Source organism: Macaca thibetana, chromosome 6, assembly GCF_024542745.1.
Source record: "Macaca thibetana thibetana isolate TM-01 chromosome 6, ASM2454274v1, whole genome shotgun sequence".
NCBI classification, from domain to species: domain Eukaryota; kingdom Metazoa; phylum Chordata; class Mammalia; order Primates; family Cercopithecidae; genus Macaca; species Macaca thibetana.
Window position 1 is genome coordinate 10,935,880 of NC_065583.1, and position 5,605 is coordinate 10,941,484.

Below are 5,605 nucleotides of genomic sequence, written 5' to 3' on the forward strand. Positions count from 1 at the left end.
AAATAGACATTGTACTAGTTTGTTTTTGCTTTGCTATAAAGAACTACCTGAGACTGGGTAATTTATAAAGAAAAGAGGTTTAACTGGCTCACGGTTCCACAGGCTATACAGGAAGCATGGCTGGGGAGGCCTCAGGAAACTTTCAGTCATGGCAGAAGGTGAAGGTGAAGCAGGCTCGTCTTACATGGCTGGAGCAGAAGGAAGAGAGAAAAGGGGGAGGTGCTACACAATTTTAAACAACCTCTCAGGTCTCGTGAGAACTCATCATCATGAGACTAGCAAGGGGGAAGTCCTCCCCCATGATCCAATCACCTCCCACCAGGCCCGTCTTCCAACATTGGAGATTGCTATTTGACATGAGATTTGGGTGGAGACACAAATCCAAACCATATCAGATGTCCTGTTCCTTCTTGGCACTAACAGGAGATTCAATGAAACAGAGGGAAAAATTTGCTTTCTGTCTGGTCTACATATTATTCATATTAAATAGTTTTATCCTGTTGGACTTTTCCATGTGGCAGACACACTGTATCATTTCACCCTCTTGAAAATATAGTTTTCATGAAGTTGTTGTCTTTTCCACCAAGGCCTGTAGCATCTGTCTTCCCATCTGGCTTCACATCTGGAGAGCTTGGAAAAATACAGGTCTTGAGTCTGTACGTTTGAGTTGAGACTCTGGGGTCGGTTGTCTATGAAGCTCCACCAGTGACTCTTGTGATCAGATGGATTCAGGAACGACTGCTTCAAAGCCTGTGTGTCCAGAGTCCCCACGACCACTGGCTAGGTTTGATGATTCACTAGGAGGATTCACAGGACTATGCATATAGTTGTACTCATGGCTATAATGTATTACAGCAAAAAGGTACACAACATTGCCTAGCTCTACAACTCTTTAACCCTTGGCTTTCATCTTCACTGAGAGAGGAATAGCTAGCTGGCTTGTAAATGCAGATGTCCTCAAAGATTAGAGACGTTGGACCATCAGAGAGCTATTTACTCACTTTTCATGTTCTATTCTCTTTTCTAGTTTTCAAATAGGATTGCATTTTGTCTAATGTCTGGGAAGACACAGTTATAAGAAATGATATTGGATGGTTAAGTTTCATATCATAGCCAAGTCACTGAAAGCTATGAATCACGTGATTCCACTTCAGATTCCCCCAAAAGAAATCATAATTTTGAAGTTCAACCTTGTGGGCCACCAGGAATATTCTTAGGCATTCGTTTTATGTTAGCAATACTTTGACACTTTAATTTTCTGCAGCCAGAGGCATCTTCCTGCATCTACAACTTTCCAAGCTTACCTGGTAAAATACAGCCATCTGCTTTCAGGCAGGTGGATGGCAAAATCAAAGGGAGAGATGATTCTTTATTCTCATGGGAAATTTCCAGATGGAGAATCTGAGCATTTCATTATTCAACCTGCACATTTTCTTCCTTCTAAACAATTAGGCTTTCTCTGAGGTGCGTTTATGCCTACTTACTTTTATTCAGTTCACTTATTCAGGTGAATAATGCAACAGCATGTCCCTTTCACAAAATTTCTCTTGAACCTAATAATGACAGTCCTTTGCAAGGTACAAAAGCTTCTTCTTGTTGGATTTGTTTTCTATTATTTAAGTCATTTCTGTCATTCTTCTCTCTTTCCCCATTTCTGTACATCCCTAGAAGTATGGGCCAAAATTGAACTCAGTGTTTTTCAACCCAAATATACTACAGTCTGATATTATATTTAAATTATTTACAAAACTATTGAAAATTATATGTAATTTAATATATAGTTAATATTAAAAATAGAGTAAACATGTTTTCAATTTTTTTCTTTTAAAAGTATCACACATAACTTACATTGATCATGTATTAGGGTGTAGTTCCTTGTCTGTTAAGAGACAATTTTCAAAATGTGTACGTTTTAAAAAGCAAGGAACTTTGGCAGTAAATAAACTGATAAAAATTCACAATGGGCCAGCAGCTGAGAAGAACTGCTCTCTATGTGTAAGAGTAAGGCACAACATTGAAGAAAGACCATATCTTTTTATTTTTTTTCTTTGTTTTTGAGATGGAGTCTCACTCTGTCACCAGGCTGGAGTGGAGTGGCGCCATCTCGGCTCACTGCCATCCTGGGTTCAAGCAATTCTCCTGCCTCAGCCTCCCGAATAGCTGGGACTACAGGCATGTGCCACCACGCCCGGCTAATTTTTTTGTATTTTTGGTAGAGACGGGGTTTCACCGTGTTATCCAGAATGGTCTTGATCTCCTGACCTCATGATCCACCCACCTCAGCCTCCCGAAGTGCTGGGATTACAGGCATGAGCCGCTGCACTTGACCGAAAGACCATATCTTGATCTCGAACTCCCACTAACTGCAGATCTCTATGCTTGTCACTACATTTGCCTGATGTATTAGTTCATTTTCACACTTCTATGAAGATATTACCTGAGACTGGGTAATTTATAAACAAAAAAGGCTTAATTGACTCACAGTTCTGCATGGCTGGGGAGGCTTCAGAAAACTTACAATCATGGTGGAAGGCAAAGGGGAAGCAAGGCATGTCTTACATGACAGCAGGAGAGAGAGAGCAAAGAAGTGAAAACTCACTATCACGAGAACAGCATGGGAGAAACCACCCCATGATCCAATCACCTCCCACCAGGTTCCTCCCTCAACATGTGGGGATTACAATTTGAGATGAAATTTGGGAGGGAACACGGAGCCAAACCATATCACCTGGCACTGAAAGCCATCCTGTACTTTTCTTTGATGGGGACTCCTTTGCATTGCCTGCTCATTTCCAGCTTGAGGTCTACTGTAATCTCCAGCCCTTTTCTGCTATGCTCATTTCTCCCTTTTTTTTCTCTTTTCTTTTCTTTTCTTTTTTTCTTTTCTTTTCTTTTCTTTTCCTTTTCTTTTCTTTTCTTTTCCTTTCCTTTCCTTTCCTTTCCCTCCCTCCCTCCCTCCCTCCCTCCCTCCCTCCCTCCCTCCCTCCCTCCCTTCCTTCCTTCCTTCCTTCCTTCCTTCCTTCCTTCCTTCCTTCCTTCCTTCCTTCCTTCCTTCCTTCCTTTCTCTCTCTCTCTTTCTCACTTTCTTTCTTTCTCTCTTTCTTTCTTTCTTCCTAGATGGAGCCTCACTCTGTCGCCTAGGCTGGAGTGCAGGGGTGTGATCTCAGCTCACTGCAACCTCTACCTCTTGGGTTCAAGCAATTCTCTTGCCTTAGCCTCCCAAGTAGCTGTGATTACAGGCACCTGCCACCACGCCCAGCTAATTTTTTCTATTTTCAGTAGAGACGGGTTTCACTGTGTTGCCTAGGCTGGTCTCGAACTCCTGACCTCAAGTGATTCATCCGCCTCAGCCTCCCAAAGTACTGGGATTACAGGTGTGAGCCACAATGCCCCACCGTCATTTCTCCCTTTCATTTGAAATGAACCATCTGCCATTTAGTTGCTATTGAATGTCTTCCTATATTTGTATGATTTCTTATATTGAGACTATTGCTAGTCTCAGTAGCAGGTTAACTAATAATTATATTTCTATGACTTAGAATATTCCCAGCCCTAGCTAGTTTCATATCCTTTGGAAATTTGGTGAGATTGTTCTTGATATTTTCACGCAAGAAGTAAACATTTTGAACAACACGATCAGTGGGACTGCTCTGGGTAGGGGATACGAGGGACAGATTTAGAATATTATAAGTTTTTACTGAGAACTCTAATGTAGTAGCTACACTTTAGTGCAGAGTGACACAAAATCTAAGAATTGATGTTCCCGCCACAAAGTGTATTCTCAAATTATAAAAACATCATTCAACAACAAAAAAGAGAATTCCAAGTGATAAAGAATGCTTAGAAGAAAATCTGTGACATTTTTCGAGAATTGGCTTTCTCACTATCACTAGGCTCAATTGTTTAACTGCAAGGCAAGTGTTGTGGTGCCGTGATGTCAAAGAAAACATTGGCTGTGTCACCAGCATTTACTATTTGCTTGGCAGAAGATATTAATGATAGGGTTAGTATGTGTGTCGTGAGCATATATGTGTACTGTCTGGGGTTGGGGGGACATGAGGATAGAAGAATGTGAGCCCACTGACTTTGCACTGTGACACATACCTTCTCCAAATTGGATCTTATAACAATCATTCTATAGATGACCACTTGATTTGGTAGGTAGCTAATATGGTATATTTATTTCACAGTTTCACATCTTTATCATTGTTTTCATATAATGCTTAAATGGGGTTTCAGAACAGATATTTCCTTTTAAACTTGTTTTTAAAAAATCACAAATATGATTGGCTCATACAACCACATTTCACCTCTTTTCACCAGCACCCCCACCCATTCCCATTAGAAACATTTTGTTAAAAAATCAGGTGATCAAACTCACAGAAACTGAATCGTGAGAAGTATAATGGGAAAAAGAATGAGAACCTGCGGCTATAGGGAGTTACAGAAGAGAAATCATCTTTTAGAGCCATGGTTTATTTCTGACAGGAAAGCTAAAGCCATGCATTTATTAGAACAGGAAGCTAAGAAATTAAAGATGGCGAGATTGTCTAAAATAACTGAGGCTGAACTGGAAGCCTTCACCCTGGCACTCTCAAAAAATCACTTTTGGTACTGTTGGCTGAGCCTGGCCAAGGAATGTGCATCTCTGGCTGGATTTGGAGAGGACAGCTCACCCGCAACCTGAACACAGGTTCTGTAACGTATCTCACTGTTACTCAGAAAGTTCAGTACTCAGGGCCAGCATGCTCCTGCTCATGCAGGATAAGCCACTCAGAGTAGACCAGCTGGAAGGATCCGGGATCCGAGCAAAGTCAAGTTTACTTAAGCTAAGCCACTCGTTCCTGGGTCATGCAGTTTGTTTTCTAATAAGCATCATTCCTGATCATTAGAGCAAAGGGATGAATGCTCCTCTTGGAATGATATAGGGGATCTGCCCCCAGGAAAGTGTTGCTCAGTGTTAGAGTAGCAGCAATGACAGAATGACAGCGACTCTCCGAGTCGACCCAGCACTTTTAGTACCCCATCAGTACGTGAATAAAGGCAGCTAGAAAATGGACTCAATTCTACAAGCCTTCATGGCAACAGCCCATATTAAGACTTCTAGAACAAGTTAAAAAAAAAAAACTTCCATTTCCATCCATGTGTGGGAAAGGGGCTTTAGTATTGTTTAGGGTGGATGTTGTTTAGGATGGATGTGTGTATAATAATAAAATGATAAGATATGTGTAGTGGGGGAATAAAGCCTCACAGTCCTTCCAGTGTGGGGAATCCATTGTACCTTAGAACCAAGGAATTTGTTTAGATTATTGATCTACTCACTTTTTCTTCACTTAAGTTTGAATTTTCAGTGATAGGACTTACTGGAATTTGGGGATAATTCTGTTGTGGTATTAAGTAATATTCATTATTTAAAAACTCATCTTGGTATTGAGTTAGTGCATTGACTTCCAATGAATTGACATAAGCCCATATTTCATTTTAACCAGAAACAAAAACTAGAAAATGTTACTCCCAAAATAGGCAGCAATGTATTTTATAAGCACTGCAGAGCTTTAGTAAAACATGTATGATTACTTTAGAAACAACTTCTGACACTTGAGGG

At 40.6% G+C, this 5,605-nt stretch overlaps 1 protein-coding gene across 1 annotated transcript in view; it reads left to right on the plus strand.

The window, feature by feature from the left end:
* The window catches only part of LCP2 (lymphocyte cytosolic protein 2), a 568,984-nt gene that overhangs the window by 10,561 nt on the left and 552,818 nt on the right, over positions 1-5,605 (plus strand). The window lies entirely within an intron of this gene.